Genomic DNA, 19,014 nt, shown 5'->3' on the forward strand with positions numbered 1-19,014 from the left:
AAAAAAAAAAAAAAAAAAAAAAAAAAAAAAAAAAAAAAAAAAACCGCACCCACCGCGCTGCGCCCCGCCTCCGCTCCGGTGACCTTCCCGGGGCGCCTCCCCCGGCCCCGCGCCCCCGGCCCCGCGCCCCAGGCCGGGGCGAGGCCCTCTCCAGCGCCTCCTTCCCGCGGAGCCGCGGGCGGCGCAGGCCCGGGGGGAGGGGGCGCCGCGGCCGGCTGCAGCCTCTCAGCCGCCGCGCTCGGCGTCCGGCCCGGTCGGACTGCCGCTGCCCGGCCGCCGCGCGGAGCCCCGGCGCCCGAAGCTGGGGGCGCGGCCGCGCTCGCCTCGCGGGGCCGGGAGCGGGCAGGCCCTGCCCTGAAGGGGCGAAGCGGCGGGGAGCACGGGAGGTGGAGCCGGCCCCGGCGGCCGCCGCGCGTCTCTCCCCAGCGCCCCCTTCCCGGACCCGGCCCGTGGCGGACGCAGGCCCCTGCCCATGCGGGGCGCCCCCGGCTCGGAAGAGTCCCTGGGGCAGGGAGCAGCTCCAGGTAGCGGCGCCGGAGGGAGAGAAAGAAGGGACAGTGCTCAGCTTGGGCGGCCCGGACCCTCCCCGCAGCGTTTGGAGCCGGGGGCCGCCCCGAAGTCTGCGCTTGGCACCGCCGCTTGAACTAGGGCAGCGCCTGCTGGGACCCCGACCCGGACCCCCTGCGCCTTGTAGGCGGCGGCGGCAGGGCCGCCGCGCCACCCTGCTCTTCCGCGGTCTCTCTGTGTTTGGCGGCAGTCGCGGCCAAGGTAAGAGCCCGGGGGTGCTTGAGAGCCTCGGCGGGGGCGCCCTGGTGAGCGGCGCCGGACGAGTTCTCCGAACCTGTAGCTGGTATCCCCTGTGAGGGCACACCCTCAGCTCCTGGGTCAGGAGCCCTGGACAGGCGGAGGTGCAAGTCCACAAGTCTCTGATGTCCCCAGGACCCTTCTCAGGGACTGCCCCGCTCCTAGGCACTGCTAACCGGGGGCAAGCAAGGAGGAGTGTCCCGTCCACAGCGGGAGGTGGTGTGCCCGAATCTCGCACCCCCACCCCCCCAGTCCCCGCAGCTTGTTAGCTTTGGGCGCCTGTACTTTGGGGATCCTACTGTGTTTTTCGCTGTCCCTCTTGGGTGATCTTTACCTGCCTTTCCTGGTGTGATGCTGTAAGGAACTTTTCTTTGCTCCTCGTGGTAGAGAGTCAAGGCGATTTAGGGTGAGTAGCCAGAGCTTTTTGTCCCTCTATAGGACAGAGTGGTTGGATGGCAGCGCTCTCTGTAGAGAGGAAACCTAAGCAGAGTGGCCGTCCTGTGAGACAAAGCTGCTTAGGATGAGAGATCAGTGTATGGCGATCCAGGCATTCCTGTGACTGTCTCTGTTGCTGAAGGGTGTAGTGACTGACTCCAAAGTTCGTGCATCCTTAAGTTATTTTGTTTATTGCTCTATTACCTTCTTTAACATTTTCCTTTTTAAGGAACCTCAGTCCTACAAGGCTGTCCTTGCCAGTTTAAAATTTATTAAACCTTTGAGGTTTCCCTGGAACAATCTGATTTTAAATGGGTCACTTAGGAGGGAACAGATTGTCTCTCTTACATTGAATCCATCCCCCGGGTGACCCTGTTTAATGGGGATGGATTTTTCTCGTCCCTCAGCTGGTGTACCTCGGTTGAGCAGGTTTCTGTTGAATTCCGAATCTGTGAATTTTGTCACTCAGTCCATTAAAATGATCTCCTGAGGGAGCAAAATAGCAGCTTACATTTTCTGTGAATGTCACAGGAAGTTTTACAGGGTCTTATGTAAGTTCCCCAAGAGAGCACTCAGGCTCCTGCTTCTTTCTTGGGGGGTATGAGGTGGGGCGGTCACCTCCCCTAAATGCAGATCGGTCCGTCTCTGACACAGGTGGAAACCCAAAGTGCTTATTCACTCCGTGGATGCAGTCACTTCAGGCTCATTTTTCTCCTTACCTCGCTTGTCTTCCCTCCCCAGGAGTCAGCTTTGGTAGACTTAAGACAAGGGAAGGTTCTAAATTAGGAAAGGAATAAGTGGTGTTTTCTTTTCGCATCTCTCACAAATGGGTGACATGAATGAATTACTCACGGGCAGGAGTCCTCACTGGGGATAAAAAACAAAACAAAACAAAACAAAACCTGGCTTTAAGGTTTCACACATCTTAGTATACCTTTATATTTCAGGAGTGTTTTACTTCAGTGAAAATTGTTTGAGGAGAACACACGTTTATGGAGGCTGGCCCTGTTAATTCCACACCAGGAAGAAAACTAACTGGAACAGAGAGGCAGAAGTTGTCAAGATTTAGGTGTTAGTGGGTTTTCAAGTAGTGGCAAGGACAGGAAACAAATCTGCCCAGTTGGATAGAGAGGTGTTCCAAGCAAATGTTGGATCACTCTGGAGTGGGCAGTCATCCACTGACAAGTATGGGTTCTTTTCCTTCACGTAGTGAAGCGTGCTGGCTAGTGGGTTAACTTTTTAGTGTGAGGTAATGGCAGATCATATTGGCTTTTAAACCAGATATAAGGGCCTTGGAAATGACAGGTCAGGTTTTCCGGTCTCCTCCTAAGTCGCAGAGAGCTTCCATCTCTTTGGGGAGATGTGAAGGTTTCCTTGGGGTTCTGGGTTCCTGAGCTGTGCTTTAATGTGGATGCAGAATGCAGGAGTGTCTCCATCCTTCAGCCACTTACAGTAGCAGGACACTAGGGGGACTAGTCCTCTGTTCTACCACCAAGGAAGAAAACACAAGGACCCACGGTACAAAAGGCTGTGGTTTCTCTTTAGGCTCCTGAACTTGACTTTTTTGGTACCTGATGTATGCTTGCATGAATGAGTGGATTCCAAATGCTGAATGATGGGTCTCATCACATCTAAAGTGTCATTTCGACAAGTCAGGACTGGTTAACTGCAAAGTTCTGAGTATATGAGGGCTGTACATTTCAGGAGATAGAACTTCCTGCAGACTCCATCCTTTGGGCATTAGACCATGCTAACTTTGTGTTCCCTGAGGGTTTGTGATCAGAACTGCCTTTTTTTTTTTTTTTTGGTTTTGGACTGCATGTCACCTGCAGTCTTCATAAAAATCCCATAAAATCATCCATCCTAAATGGAGTCTAGAGTCAATTCCATCAAACTTGAAATTTCTTACGGTCATCCCTTAAAAATACATACCTTGTATTTTTATACATATAACCTTCGACAGTCTGGTTTGCACTTTTGTCTCAGATGCTCTCTACTCTTTTAACAGCATTAAGTCATTAGCATCTAGGTTTCTTCCAGCAGAATTGGAAGATAATTCTATTTTGCTGAAGAACAAAGCCCCATTGCCCAGGCTTACCTTATCCACGTGGCCAAGTCTTATCAAAGCTGACTCCAGAGGTGGGCAGGCAGAAAAGGTGAGAGGCAGAGTCCAAGAAGAGATTACCCTGCTCAGAATACTGGCACCAAAGAAGGCAAATGTCACCAAGATTTGAGACTCACGGTTTTCTAAAAGCCCCAACTCAGCATATGGAATTAGACTCAGTGTTTGGAACCTGTGAACCTATGTGAGTTTTTACATTTTCCTCAACTCTGGGGTCTGGTAGACCACATTTGTGATCTTTTATCCATATGTGTAGTGCATATTTAGGTAGTTTGAAGGGAGCTATTGTTGTGGTCTAAGGAAAACTGTCAGCATAAAGCTTTATTTCTGCTATTAAAGCTTTATAGTTGTTTCTCATAGGCACAGTATAGCCAAGGGGTGAGAGATTGGAGCAGGAAAATACTATTAAATTTGTCATTGAGCATCAACTGGTGAAAACTGGTCTTGGAAAAGATATATACCTGGTCCTAAGGCATGAATGAAGTCTTGTGAATTTCAGGGAAGCCAGGTGGCAGAGGGAGAGTAAGAAGCTGAGGCAGAATTCTGGTCTTCCTTAGGGTCTGTGAATAATGGGAAGGCATCTTTGAGCCAGAGTTCTCAGAGAGTAGGGAGCATGCAAGATCGGGGGCCGGGGGTCGGGGTAAGTAAGTCCCAGGGGACTGAGAGCTCCAGGGACCCAGCCACTGACACCCTGGAGCAATACAGCCAGCTCACAGGATCCGCGGGTGGTGTTGAGGCTTTGTGGCTCTCCTCCAGCGCATTTGACATTGAGAGGTCCTCGGGCACTCCCTTCCTCTCTGACCACATCGACCCTTGGAGGGCAGTAGGCGGCAGCCAGTAAACTTACAACATAAGCAAATGTATTTTAGAAAACGTTTCTCCTTTTAACTCAAATAGTAATTGAACATCTATTATGTGGCAGATGCCATGCTCCACTTGGAGGCTGCAGAGGTTTCACCTTTCGTTCAGGGAAGCAGAAGTCCAGGGAACGAACCATTATCATGAGCTAAGTGCTGTTTTACAGGTTTGTGCAAAGGACGAGTTTGAGTTTGCCAGAGGAGTAGAAAGGAAGGGAGTCCCAGCTAGAAAGAACAGCATGGAAACCTTAAAGTATGTACTGTGTATGGAGAACAGTCATTAGTTAATGTGGCTGGAAGGTGTTCTGGGAGAGGGGAAGCCTGGTGTTAGAAGGGAGATAATTTAATAGGATTCCACGCTGGGGACTAGCTTCATACTCCCTGTATTCAAATGGTGACAAGAATGGTTTCTGGATAAGATCCCAGACTACCGGTTGATTATCCCACATTGTTAATAAAAACAGGAAAAGGAATTTTCTTTTTTTGTCCTTTATCCTTCTACATTGAGCACTTTGCCTGTTCTTTAAAAAAACTGTTAGAATGCAAGTAAAGGGTCCCTTATCAACCTTAAGTCTGCCCTCTTGTGTACCTGCATTCCACTGGGGCTTTCATTATGTGATTATGCAGCAGTGGGAGAAATGACAATGTTACTTGACAAATGATACAGTATGGGGGAAAAGTCCTTCTCTCTGAGAACAAATTCCATTGTGTCAGATGGGCTTCTCGGTAGAGTTATGGCCACGTTTAGCACTAGAACAAGGTTCTAGTATTTGAGTCAGTTCAGTTCTGGCCTAAACTTTCTTTGCTGTTGGGAAAGGAAGAGTTTATTAATGAGGACGAGTGTGTGTGCATGCCTGTGTGCATATGTGTTTGTGTATGTGTGTGTGTGTTGTTGGATGAACAAACTGTATAGTGAAGAAGAAAAGCAACAGTGTTAGGGAGAAAGGAAAATCACAGTTGCAGCAGTGAGCCCCAGGGCAAAATATATTTAGTTTTTTTTCAGATATAGGAGCCAGAAAATGGAGGGAAAAGAAGCCTGTGTGTGTGTTTTGCCTGTATCATCTTTACCTGCGTTGAGTGGGAGGCAGGGTGATTTAAGTAAAATCAGGAGATCTGGGTCTAGTCTTGCATCATCTGTTGCTAACTTGCTGTGTGACATTAGAATCCCGCTTGACCTCTCTGGGCTTCAGGCATTGTCTCTATACATCAGTTCTGTACCTTGCAGCTAGGAATTTAGGGCCCAGAGAGGGAATGGGTTTGCCTTAGTTAGTGGCAAAGCTCCGACTATTTAAGATTTCTAGCTCTGAAATGGGAAGAGGCCTGACCAGTTCAAAGGTGTACCCTATCTTGAAATATAAAACACCACGGGTAGACAATGCTGAAGAAAAGAAGCGTGAAGTCTTTGCTGTGTTGCTTGTAGATTCTCTGATCTCTCTCTCTGATATATTAGGCCATTCACACATAAGCATCTAGACTTGCCTGCTAATTTCTTAAGTAATATGAAAGCAACTTGGTTTTGATGTTACCTCTTCTTTGAGAACTACTTGAGAATTAAGTATGTTGTGATAAAAAGCAATGCTGAAAATTTTGATTGTCTTCAGTTGACCCTTGGGGATTTTGCAAAGTCTGGACTCTACCGTGGAAAGGGGAGCCCTTTCATTTGCCCCATGGTAGGGGGTGTGTGTGCCATTTACCTTGTAGACAAGCTCTTGGGTGAGTATGAGGCAGGGATGTTTAGAAGAAAAACGGATGCAGAAAAGCAATCCGTGTAGATGCACAAGTTGGGAAAAATGAAAACCAATTTAATTTTATGCCTCCACATTTGTGTTCTAGAAAGAAGGGTTCTCTCTACTCAGGCATTGATTTCCTGGCTATAGAGGGCAGTGCTTATTGGAAAGAGGAGATTCAAAGTGAGTGCAATGTAAATATGACTTTTTAAAAAATTATTATTTCGATATTGATGCTAAATATCGGAGTGCCCTATTTTAGCAGAATTTGGCTTATAAAATTTGATTTTAAAGGCAGACACTTTAAGACAAATAATTGGGGTACAAAAGATTTTTAGTTTACAAAAGGGATTCATAAAAGGCTCTTTTTAATAGCTAGTTCCTTTATTGTATTTCGAATTATTTGATTGAGACAATCATGATGGATGCTTTTGGGAGCCTTATCTGTTACATGAAACCAAGGATTTTTTAATACAAACTTCAAATGTTTTAACATATAACTCCCTATGTTCACCTGCCAGGGACCCTAATATGGAACTGTATTACTGAAAGAAGTCTGGTAGTTATATCAACTTTCGTAACCACTAACCAGCACCTACCGTTCCCTTACTAACCCAGTTACTTGAGGGCAGATTTACTTGTTTAACTGCTGTTCTTCCTGGAGGTAGCAGTCCTAACTACACACCTGTCTGAGTTCCTTAACTGCTCCCACTGAGGTTCTACCTCTAAGAATATATCAAGAACAGAAGTGGTTTAAAAAGTAAATTAGGTAACGGGGCTCTTGGGTGTCTCAGTTGGTTAAACGTCTGCCTTCGGCTCAGGTCCTGATCTCAGGGTCCTGGGGTCTCACTGCTCATGCTCCCTGCTCAGCGGGGAGTCTGCATCTCGCTCTCCCTATGCCCCTCCCCACCACTCCTGCACGCTCTCTCTCTCTTTCTCAAATAAATAAATAAAATCCTTTAAAAAATTAAAAAAATAAATTAGGCAAGAGTTTCTAGGATTCTGAGTTTTCATAATTGCGGAGACATGAATTAATTGGCTTCAGAGGTGATAAACGTAGGAGATGTTCAGAAGCATGCTAGCCTCCTGGCTCTTCCTTTGCTGCAACTGAGATACCTAGGGCTTTTTTGGTTTTTGTTCCTTTATCTCTTATGAAAGTTTCCAGAAAGGAATTTGTTCTAGGAATGAAATAAAATGTAAGGCGTTTGAGGCTCCAGAGGTAATTTGGGGCAACCTGGAGTTGTAGATAATCACAGGCTGGGGCTGGAGTGGAAAGTGCCATATCACCGGTAATTTTAGCCTCTCTTGTCACATTATGGGGCTGCGCTTTGGAAGGGCAGCAAATGAAGATGGAGATGGAGCCCTGACTACAGGGAGAGGTCTGCTTTTCACATAGTCCTTTTTTGAAGTACCAAGGCCAACTGGGAAGAAGGGGCTTGCTGATCTTTCCATGGAAGAAGCAGTAGAATTTAGGAGGATTTAGAGCAGGACATAGACATGTGGGCATTTCTTTCTTCCTGTTTTTTTTTTTTTTTCTTTTTTTCATTTAAATCCAGCAGGGAATCCTGGGCTCTCCAGTGTGATTGTGTGGTTAGGGATTGCCTTGGATACATCGGTCACCGATTTATTATTGAGTAAGGTTAACATTTCTGTGGTTCCTGGGAAACACCCCTTCCCCCCTTTTGTTTCCAGAACAGTTGCGTCCATCCTTAGTATGCCAGCCTCCTTGACTGATGTGAGCGCTCATCTGGGAATGGCATTTCCTGGTTGTTGCAGGAGCCAAGGGAGGTTCAGGCAGAGTGAATCAGCAGGTAGGGCTTTTCCCCTGCCTGCAGGCATGGTGCCCCGTGCTTAGTAGGTCTGCACAAAATAAGGAGTGTGGCCACACAGAACGATTTGTTTGTTGAATGAACAAGCGGTCGTGTTCTCAGTGCTGCTGGGGGGGTGGGGGGTGGGACGTGCCGGGAGAGGGAGGGCGCGTGAACATCAGTGGACGTACAGACTTGAGGCCTCTCCAGGAAGATGTTATTTTAAAAATGTGAAGGACATTTCAGGTCAGCAAACTGAACTCTCTTTGGGGTCATTGTTGTGGTTCAAACGCTGATGGCTTTGTCACAAGGCAGGGGGAGTACAGTACTGTCATGCATGGCCGCTTTCCTTTGCTCTCACTTTGTGGGGATTTTGACTTTTCTGGCACCAGAAGAATGGGCGTGCCCTAACGCCTGTCGAGTACCTGCCGGGTGGCCTGGCAAATGCCTGGAAAAGCGTGGATTGTTGCTGATGCTCTTCCCAGTGCTGGGGAGGGTGATTATGGAGTGACCTGGGGGGAGCTGGGGGGTGTGGCTCCCTTTGAGGAGGAGGGGGAGGAGGAGGAGGGCTTGGGAAAGCTAGGGAAGGCTGGAGCCTTCTGTCTCCTCTGGGAGACCTCTCCACTGCCATCTTGGTATCTGTTCTTTCTCTGTTTTCATGAATCCCCCCCCCCCCCCCGGGCTTTTCCATGTCGGAATTCTCTGCCCCAGGGGCAGAGCTGTCCTGTGGAGACACTGCAGGGCTGGAGGCGCCTTGGGTCCCATTGCACCAACGCCTTCCATTCATAGCTGTGGCTACTAAGGCCAGGGAGGTAAAGAGAATGATGCAGAGAGGAGACGGGACCAGAACCCGGGCTTCCCGACCTCCCCGACCTCCCCACGCAGCCCGTGGCTCTGCCTTCTCACACCTGTGACTTCTAGGTGTCCGTCCTCAGCCCCTTCCCTTCCCTTGGTCTCTCTACGTCAGCCTGTTCCATACCCAAAAGCATGTTCCTTAAGCGCCTCCTTCATGCCAGGCTCTCTCCTGTTGGATCATTTTGTGCCGTTTCAGCCTTTCAGCATGCCAGGCGGTGGGCGTGCTTACTCTCCCACTTGCAGAGTGTGGAAGCTTGAGGCTTGCCCAGGTCACACAGCCAGGAAGCGTGGGGCCAGGACTCAGCTCAGTGTGCGGTCTCAGTGCTGACCTTGCCCTGGCTTCTCCACCTGTCTACACTGGCCGTCAGCTTAGCTTCCCCACTGTCTACGCTCGCCATCTGCCCTAGGACTCTGCAGGTCTTCTCTAGTCCTGGCCTCTTGGCTATTGCCTAAAAATGGCCCTTGTTTTCCCACTTGGTTCTGATACTGCTTCTCCCTTTTTTGGATCAGACTCCTCTATCCTCTGTCCTTTCTCTGTCCAGTCACCATCTCTCCTGCCTACAGGCCCCGGGCACTCCGTATATCCTTGTTGGCATTTCCTTCACTCATTCAGCATCCACTCAGCCACCACTTCTCAGCCAGCATTCACTAAACTGTCACGATGTGCAGGTCTCATCTTGACATTGGGACCAGAGGTGAGATCACCTGCCATCATCGGTAGCCTTGTCTTGGTGAGGGAGGTAGATGCTAATAAAGGCATGGACGAAGGACAGTGGGCGCAGTGTGTTGGGTAGCATTATGCTTGAGGGAGTCAAAGAAGAGAATATTCGATCTGGGTCTTAGTGAATAGGAGATGGAAGAACGGTGTGGGAGGAGGCATTGCCCCCAAACCCTGAAGACTGTGCTTGTCTTCTAATGCTTGACTTTGTCAGTGTCCAGATCCTTTTTTTTTTTTTTAATATTTTATTTATTTGAGAGAGAGAGAGAGCATGCACAGGCAGGGGGAGTGGCAGGCAGAGGAAGAGGGAGAAGCAGGCTCCCCACCGAGCAGGGAGCCCGATGTGGAGCTCGATCCCAGGACCCTGGGATCATGACCTGAGCCAAAGGCAGACGCTTAACCGACTGAGCCACCCAGGTGCCCCAACCAGATACTTTTCTTATTCCCGTACTTGTGGGTCAGCTCCTTAAGCACTGTGGCTAGGTTAGCCCATCTGAGTACCTGTGGGTATGTCTTGCTACACTCCTGGCACTTAGGAATCCTAAAGTAATCATTCATTAAATTAAATTGAAAGCTTGCTGCACCTGCCCTCAAGAAACATAGTTGGAGAGATTTAAAGAATGTGTGATAAATTAAACAACAATGGAAGATTCAGACGAACAGGTTCAGAGCAAGAATAGAAACCATGCTGCAGTGCAGTGAATGGTTGGGGATTCTTGAAGCTGGATGGGAAAATCAGAGGCGGGAGTTTGCTTTAGTTGCTTAAACTCGGTGGAGGTAGGATTTGAGTTGGGTCTTTGGACGCAGGATGGTTAAAATCTGAACAGAAGATTTGCAGGGGAGGTCAAGGGTTAGGTTGACAAATAAGTATTTCTGGATTACAGGATAAGCCAGCTTGGGTTTCTGTTAGCAAGGAGTTGGAGATGAACTTGGCAAGCTAGGTTGGGGGCTGTGGGCTCTTGGAAGGCAGGGTGACTTCTGATCAGGAGGATGGTGTATTCAAAGCTCTGTTTTAGGGGCGCCTGGGGCTCAGTTGGTTAAGCATCTGCCTTCAGCTCAGGTCATGATCCCAGGGTCCTGGGATCGAGCCTCGGGTTGGGCTCCCTGCTCAGTGGAGAGCCTGCTTCACCCTCTCCCTCTGCCTGCCCCGCCCCCGCCCGCTCATGCTCTCTCTCTTTCAATCTCAGATAAATAAATAAAATCTTAAAAAAAAAAAAGGCTCTGTTTTAGGAAGATGAGCCTAGTAACAGTATTGGGGTCAGACTGGAGTGGGGAGAGATGGAAGCTGGGAGGCCATTGAACAGGCTTTTGCCTTAGTTCATGCACGAAGCTGTGAAGACCACTGGGCTAGAACGGGTACGGTGGGGATGGAAGCTGAGAGGAGCTTCTGCACTTTTCTCCAATCCCCGTCATCGGTACAGAATTCTGAGATGGTTTTTGTTGCCCACCGGAAAGCGGCCTCATTGGAATAAAGTTTACTCTTGAAAGTAGCAGCAATTCTTGAAATAGCACATTCTCCCTTGGTGTGGCTGGGCGTGGGGATGGGGCTTGGGTGAAAGTGCACTCTCCAGAGCTGCTTTTATTGGGGGGTTTGTTCCAACGAGCCCAGGGTTATAGAACAACCTTTTTCCTAGCCTTGGATGACACCCAGTAAGGGATGGAATAGAGACAATTCTTCTTTTCCTCATGAGTGGTTCCCAAAGCAGCTGCAGTGGGCTGAGAGCAAAACGGCTGGAGCTCTGACATCTGGGCTCCCGATCTACCTTAAAAGTAAAGCTGTGCTGTGCTTCCCAGGACTGTTGGTGTTTCTCTGCCTGAGGATGGCTTTGCTGGGAGACAGCAGTACCCACCTTTCAGAATTGCCGCGGAAGCCATTCTGGATAACAGAGGTTTTCAAATAGACTAGCCTGATCCCTTATAGATAAGAGAGCCTTTATTTTTATTCTTTAAAGAACAAGGGCTTTTCTAGAATGTTCTGTGTATTTACACTCACTGGCTCACACTTGGGCCCTGGAAAATTCCAACTTTCTTTTTTTTTTTTTTAAAGATTTTATTTATTTATTTGACAGAGATATTGCCAGAGAGGGAACACAAGCAGGGGGAGAGGGAGAAGCAGGCTTCCCACTGAGCAGGGAGCCTGATGCAGGGCTTGATCCCGGGACCCTGGGATCATGACCTGAGCCGAAGGCAGACACCCAATGACTGAGCCACCCAGGCGCCCCCTTCCAACTTTCTTATCAGGACACATAAAGCTTGTTATGAACTGGCCCCTGCTTTTCTCTGCAGCCGCATCCCCAGTCCCGACCTCATTGTTTTGTTTTGTTTTGTTTTCTTACTGGTTATTTCCCCCCAAACCTGCCAAGCTGTGCACATACCTCTCCTTCTGCATGATAAGCTCTTTCCCTCTGTCTGCCTTAGGCCACCCCTGTTTTTCCCGCACAACCCAGCTCAGGCAGCCCTTTCTGCAGGGTTTTCCCAATGCTGGATGCTGAACTGCATCTGTGCCCCGTGCTGGTCTCTGCTTCTGCATTTTGCATGCCATCCTCCCAGTGCTCTAGGCTGGCTGCCTTGCCAGAGCGCGTGAGCCCCCGGTAAAGAGTGCTTCTTAGGACGGGGGGATCCTCAGTGTTTCACCGCATGCCTGGACCAGGCTGTCTGCTCCCTGCACGGTGACAGTGGTGGTTATTTTGGATTTCATTTGCTGTCCAGGCATAATACAAACCCTTTCTTGCTGAACCTTGAGGACTCCAGTGCGCTGCCGGAGCGCATGGGTTATGCGTGTGTGTGGATTAGCTTCTCAGGGTTTCCCGAGTTGGAAGAGGGCACGCCCCCTTGCCTGTGACCAGCATGGCGATCATGCTGGCGGAGGGGGGGGAGGGACCCTTGCCACCTCTCCAGGCTGAGACCTGCCTTTCTCTACACCCTCCAGTCTGAATGGTGAAGTTTGGCCAGGGCAGAGCTTGAAGAACCTTTGTCTCCCCGCTGCTTCCCTTGTCTTGTCCTTCTTGGATGTCGCTGTGTGGCCACCATCCTCCCCACACCCTCTTCTCCCTGCTACCTTAACTTTCCATTTCTCTGCTCTCTCCATTTTCTCTGATCTTCAGCCTCCTCTTTCTTCTCCCCTTAGGTGTTTTAAACCCTGACGGAGAAGGTCGGCTCTTCCCTGTGAGTGTTTGATTCTTCCTGGCTATGCTGTTGGTCCCTAGGTGCTGATGGAGTCTTTGACCGTGGTTTCTGTTTACTGGGCTTCACATCCATCAGATGTCCTTTGGAGAACCCTTTGCAGAGTGGTGCTTGTGGTGGATTGAGAGATTATCAGTGATGGGGAAGTCGCTGGGGAGGATGGCTAACTTTGTACGGAAGCTCAGCCCCAGTGCCCGAAGACGCTTCTTCAGATAACCAGCGTGTTTCTGTTGGATGTTTAGGATTGCCTCTAGTATTTGTGAGGTCCGTTTGGGTTATTATCACACTGCCCTTGTAAGCCAGACATTGGTGCTGCATGAATAGGTTTGCTTAGCGAATCACGGAAGAGTGATAGATGAACCCCGGGCTTATCAGAGGGTGTGTGTGATCCAGGCACCACAGCACTTTATAAACTTGCGCTTGGCACGACGTTGGTTTCATGGTTCATGAAGCCCTGCTGCTTTGCCAGTGGTAGTCTGACTTAATACACACCAAGGGATGCTTTCTCTGGCTCTTGCTTGTTGACATATCCCTTTTTCTTCTGCTTGGATTTATCCATAACTCCTATTGGAACAGCATTTTTGAGCTCATTAAATCTGTTAATGTGTGTGTCATGCTTAGGACAGAGCCATACACAGAAAGCACTCGGTAAGTAGTAGTGATTGTAATTGTGTTATTATTTAGAGCTTCCCCCCTCTTTCTCCCCTATCCCTCCCTACATGCTCTTTGCCTCTGACTTTCGGTGGTTGTGCTTGGCAAAATGAGGAGACAGATGGCTCCCGGGGGGGTAGAGGAGGGGGCCACAGGTTTTATCTTTCCAGACCTGTCCAGAGCTCTCAGAAAGCTTGCAGAGACCCTGAACATAATGGCAAACCTTAATCCACTCATCACCTGAGGCCATTTTCCTGGAACTTTCTGTCCACCTTGCTCCTTTCTCTCATTAGAAATTTGCCCTCTGCCTGGGAAAGGAGATGAGAGCCCATCAGTGGGATAGGAGAGGACTCTTCCTTAGCAAGTTGTACTTCACAGTATTTAAAATAACAGTAACAGTAATAATGGGGATAACAATTGTAGCGACCATCCCTTGAGTTGCCTCTTAAATGCTTAGGATATATGCTTTACATGCACAGTGGCTTTTAATCCTACTAAACTGTGCAGTTCATTTGATCCATGGGGGAAACTGAGGCGCAGAGATGGGGTTTTTGCCCAAGTGTAAAGCCAGAGCCTGGACCCCAGTTCTGTCTGTAGAACATTTCCTCTTAACCTCTGTCCCGTAATCCACTGGCCCAGGTGTCCTGACACTGGGATGTACATACCCCTGGGGATACATGAATGAAGCTTTTCCATGGAGGATACAGGCGTGGATGGTTTTAATGGAATCAATTTTCAGATTTTCAGCCTCACATATGGATCCTCCCCTGAAATTGACTGGACTAAGGCCAGCCCTCCCAGGTCCGTGGATCATCCTTCCATTTTCCCAGTCATCCCTCCCACCCCTGCCGCCCTGTTTATAAAGGCGCATCTCTTACTTACCCAACACCAGTCTCCCTCTGGTATGCTGCTCTTGAGTATCAAACCCTTCAGAGGGACCCCAAACAGAGGAACTGTTTGAAATGGGTGGGTGGGAACCTTCTGCTAATTAGGGCGGGCACCGCCACCAGCTGCCCCCTTGCACGCTCTCTCACACTGTTTACATTTGGGGTTAGAAACAGGACGTCTGGGCCCCTTTCTCGTGCTAAGGAATGACATAAATTTTTTCAGATCTCAAAAACATAGCTTGCTCTTGAATTTTTAAAATGAATGATGGGTCTCAGATGGTTAGGTTCTGTTTAAAAATGTGAAAGTTTTATTTTAAAGTGTTACTGTTTATAATAAGCCGGGAATTCTGTCCTTAGAAATGAGTTTATGATGAAAACTTCACATGTCAGCCTAAGAATAGGCAAGGTGGTGCAAGTTTTTCGAATTTCAGAATTCAAAACAAGCTGGATCATTGTACTGTACTTCCCCCTAAGATACTGAAGTTTGGAGTGGGCAGTCCCTCAGTTGGTTTCTGCCACAGACCCTTAGGCACCTAAATATATATTTTTTTCCCCTTAGAATGTCAGGGACATCCTAAAGCTCCTAAAGCTCATATACTGCACTCCTGATTAAGCACCCTTGAAATTATATGGGTTTTAGTCAAATGTAAACACACTTCAAATTTTGATGAAACTTTTATATATGAAGTGGGATATATAATCATGTATACCAGAGTGCCTCTTTGGCTCGGTGAGGACTGTTGGAGACATAAATGGTAGAAACCCCTACCAACTGATGTTGGGAAAAAAAAAAAAAAAGGACTTTATCTGCTCGAGTAACTGAAAATAGAGGGAAGCATCAGGCTGTCCTGGATCTACTCCTCAAGAAGTCATTGCCATGTCTGTTGGCTCTGCTCTCTGTGTGTTGGCTTTATTCTCAAGCAGTGTCCCCATGGGAAGGCAGGATGGTCCTCAGCCGTACGTCCTACCCACCGCCCCATTGCAGCTGAGGGAGAGCATCTCTACCCCAGGAGATGTGGTGGAAGTCTTGGTCATGATCTGGTTAGAAGGGTTGAGACCACAGCCCTGGAGCGGGTGGAGGGGAGAAGCAGTCAGTCCTCTTTGAATTGCTCAGAGAGTGGGGGAGGGAGTGGTTCCCAAGAGAAGGTGGGCTAGCAGAAACCCCCAAATGCTCAGTGGGAACATTAGCCCGAAGATCTTAAAAGTCCTGTCAAGCCGACCACCAGTCTCTTCTCTAAAACCCTTTTATTCTCCTGGGTCTGCTTCCCTTACACTCTCTACCGGCCAATACTTGCACTGTTATGATACCCATCTACCCAGTGACACAGGGACATTAGTGGTACCTTTTGTTCCCTGCTTCGGTAATTTCAAGACTTTTAAGGAAATGGCCAAAAAAAATCCCTGATGTAGCGTATTTTGTGATTTTTTTTTTTAAAGACCATTAGTTATGTGATTAAAGAAAAGAAATTAAGAAATGTAGAATTTCATGTGCATCACTTTGCTTGGGCTGCTGTAACAAAGGACCACAGATGGGGGTGGGGGGAGGGGGGATGGGGTGGGAGGGTTACACAACACATTTATTGCCCTGCAGGTCTAGAGGCTGAAAGTCCAAGATCAGGGTCAGCAGGGTTGTATCTTTGGAGGCTTCTCTCCTTGACTTGTCGATGGCCATTGTTTCTCTGTGTCTTCACATGGTCCCTCTATGTCTGTCTTGTCCCAATCTCCTCTTCTTATGAGGACACCAGTCATACCGGATTAGGGCCCCCGCCCACCCTAATGACCTCATTTAATCTTATCATCGCTTTAACCTGTCTCCAAATACAGTCAATCTCTGGGGTATCAGGGGTTACTACTTCCACCTATGAATTTGGTGGGTTGGGCGGGGGGCGGACAGAATTCAGCCCATAACACCATCAGTTGTTTCAAAAATAATGTTGATGTATACACCTTGTTGAAAACGCAAATTAGTAACAGATTCATCTATGCAAATGCAGACCCACCATTACAGGGTGGTAAGTTGGACTCGGTTTGTTATTTGGGTATACTTTTCCCGTTAGGAGAAGCCAAGAGACGGCGGTGTACGGATGAGAACCAGTTGTGGGTTTCCCAACAATGCTTGGGATCGGCTGGTGGGATCTGGACCTTTTGCCTCCTTATCTGCAGCTGCCACTGTGGCTCTGGTTCCAGTAACAAATTCCCCCAAATCCCCTGAGGGTGGACTTTGGTTGTGAAACAAGTTTTAGGACTTAGAGAGTGAGGGCGGAGGCTGCCCGGAGGCAGGATTCTCCCATTCGCCCAACAGCTGGTGGCCAAAGCCAGTTTCCTGTACTCTTTCCCTTGGAGCAGGTGGATTATTTGACTTGGAGCTTTGCTGGTGCCCGGCCTGGTGGGGGTAAGAGAGAATCTCCTCATCCTCTGTTTTGTGTCTTAGGGAACCACGTCTGCAAGTGAGGGGGCCTTTATGAGTCGACTTGACCCAAGTCCCTAAAGGGCTGCTGTTGTTTCAGAAACTACTGTCTGTTCACACGCAGGGCTCATCTTTAAACCCCCCACAGATGACAAGCCTGCCCGTGATTCTCCTCGCTGAGCGGTGGGTACCGTTCTCACTCGCGCTAATTATTGTTTTAACGTGGCTCGGGTGTTCGTTGTCTGGTCTGCTGATGTTCGCAGTGGAACATCGCGGCTGGAAGATGGCGGGGGAGGAGTGGGCAGCCGCTTGTCAACTTGTCATCTCCTCATCTCCAAAACCCCCCAGATGCCTCGCCCAAATGTTGCATACCTCCAGTCCAAGAGACTTCCCTACGTAATGCTTCCCCAAGCCCTCTGCTGCAGGACGTGGTTGAAGCGAGCACCTGTGCACCCCCTGGGAGGCGGGCGAAGATTTGAAAACTCCATCCACGTCGTCGCGCCCCTTCATGTGCCAGGGTGCATTGGGGTCATGGCTTTAGAGGTTGCCTTTATTGAAAGCCGGTCATAGTCCCTGAGAGTCTAGGACCCAGGAGGTAGAAGTTTTTTTTTAAGATTTTATTTATTTATTTGACAGAGAGAGAATGAGAGAGAGAGAGCACATGAGAGGGGGGAGGGTCAGAGGGAGAAGCAGACTCCCTGCCGAGCAGGGAGCCTGATGCGGGACTCGATCCAGGGACTCCAGGATCATGACCTGAGCCGCAGGCAGTCGCTTAACCAACTGAGCCACCCAGGCGCCCCAGGAGGTAGAAGTTTTGACAGAGCACGGTTTCTTGTTATTTGCTGCTCTCGCCAGTTCAGCCTTGGGTGAGGGGCTTATCGCCTCTGTACCGGCTTCCTGTGGCCGCCGTGACCGAGGACCAGCAACTGGGTCGCCCGAGACAGCAGGGGTATGTTGTTGCACAGTTCTGGAGTCTTGAAGTCCGGAGTCAAGCCACCTGAGGGTGTCAGCAGGGCCGTGCTCGCTCTGCTGACTCTAGGGGAGAGTCCTTCCTCGCCTCTTCCAGCTGCTGGGGTTTGCCTGGATCCTTGGCGGTCCTTGGCTGTCGCCACTCTAGTCACACGGCTGCCCGCACCCGGCGTGTCGACACATCGTCTGCCCTCTGTGCACAGCACGGTGTCCAAATTTCCCGTTTTGTGAGGACATCGGTCATATTCAATTAGGGCTCACCCTAAGGACCTCATTTTAACTGGAATCTTCTCCAAAGACTCTGTTTCCAAATACAGTCACATCCTGAGGTCCTGGGGCTTAGGACTTCTACGTCTCTTTTTGGGAGGACACAGCTCAGCCCATAGCTCCCCGAGCTTTATTCTTCTTCCTCACAGGGTCCATTATCTGTTCCCACCTCCCGCGTAAGGATCGAACACAATCACTCAGAGTCAGAGAACACTCTAGAAACTATCTCCCCGGAGTGAGGATGGCAGAATGCCCTATTGGATGTTAGATGTGTTTTATTCCTAGTTTCTGGTACCCGGTGAGCATTTGCATCTGGCACATGACATGTTCGGTGTGATTTTTCCATTAAAAATCCTCTGGGGAGTGTGAATGTTTGACCCGAGCTGTGCGATCGCCAGAAACTCAGAGCAGGTTGGCAGCGGACTTGCAAGGGGGAGCGCCGCCCTGGGGGTCCGGAGACTGCTGTCGCCTGCCTCATCCTGACCTGCCGGCCACTCACTGCTGTCCTGTGATCTACAGTGTGGATGTACATCCCCCTGAGACATCCGTCCCAACTCTTGCATCTTTCCTGGCGTGCATGGGAGTCCATGGTAGCTCTGTTGGTTTGTTTTCGTGAGTTGTATTTTGATATTCAACTCTTGTTCACTGGGGCAGAGGCCAAGAATGCTTTCAGAGCCTGTTTCTTTTTTGCTTTGTCTTAGTAACTTGCAGTGGTAAGGAAAAAAAAAAAAGCTGCAAAACGAAAACAGCCTTCAAAACCGTCACCCCCAGACATTGAAAGGTTTTGGAGTCTTTAACTCCCTTTTATGTATAGCTTAGTATAGGTTGCTGTCTGAATACATGGACCTCCAGATATTTTCTTGGAGGTGTTCAGGCTGCTCTGAGATCTCACTTCTCTGTTAAGTAGATCTTGACATCATTCCCATCAACTGGATCAGTGTTTCCAGGGGCTGTGGGTCATCGATGTGGCTTTGCTGTGTTTCCTTCCTTCCCTCCCTCATTCAGAGAGCACGCATCATCTGCTGTCTGCCAGGCGCTATGCTGGGTGCTGGGGTGAGGAGACCCTGCTTGCATGGAGCTCTCCTTCCTTATGGCCTGTGGTTCATTGTGGTTCATAGCGCCTGGGACACGTTGTCTCCCTGCTCTCTGTCCTGTTCACGCACAAAGCTACTTCCTTTGACATTTGCCACGTATTCGAGGCTAAAAGCTCCCATATATCTAACTCCACTTGGTATTTATTGGGTTGTTACACCAAATTTTGCAAAGCCAGAGGCATCGCTTGGTTAGAAGGAATCCCCTCTCTCACTCCCAAGAGGCTGCTCAG

General features: G+C 49.1%; 1 protein-coding gene across 2 annotated transcripts in view; it reads left to right on the plus strand.

The window, feature by feature from the left end:
- The first annotated feature begins 183 nt into the window (after positions 1–183).
- LARGE1 (LARGE xylosyl- and glucuronyltransferase 1) overlaps positions 184–19,014 on the plus strand; it is a 514,447-nt gene continuing 495,616 nt past the window's right edge. Inside the window, exon 1 of one of the 2 annotated variants that reach the window (XM_034987635.1) lies at positions 184–768. The gene's annotated coding sequence lies outside the window, so the exon portion shown is untranslated. Of the gene's footprint in view, positions 769–16,046; positions 16,440–19,014 lie in introns of those variants that run through there. The other variant, XM_034987636.1, reaches the window with a different exon arrangement.

Source organism: Mirounga leonina, unplaced genomic scaffold, assembly GCF_011800145.1.
Source record: "Mirounga leonina isolate KUSES-001 unplaced genomic scaffold, KU_Mleo_1.0 Mir_418, whole genome shotgun sequence".
NCBI classification, from domain to species: domain Eukaryota; kingdom Metazoa; phylum Chordata; class Mammalia; order Carnivora; family Phocidae; genus Mirounga; species Mirounga leonina.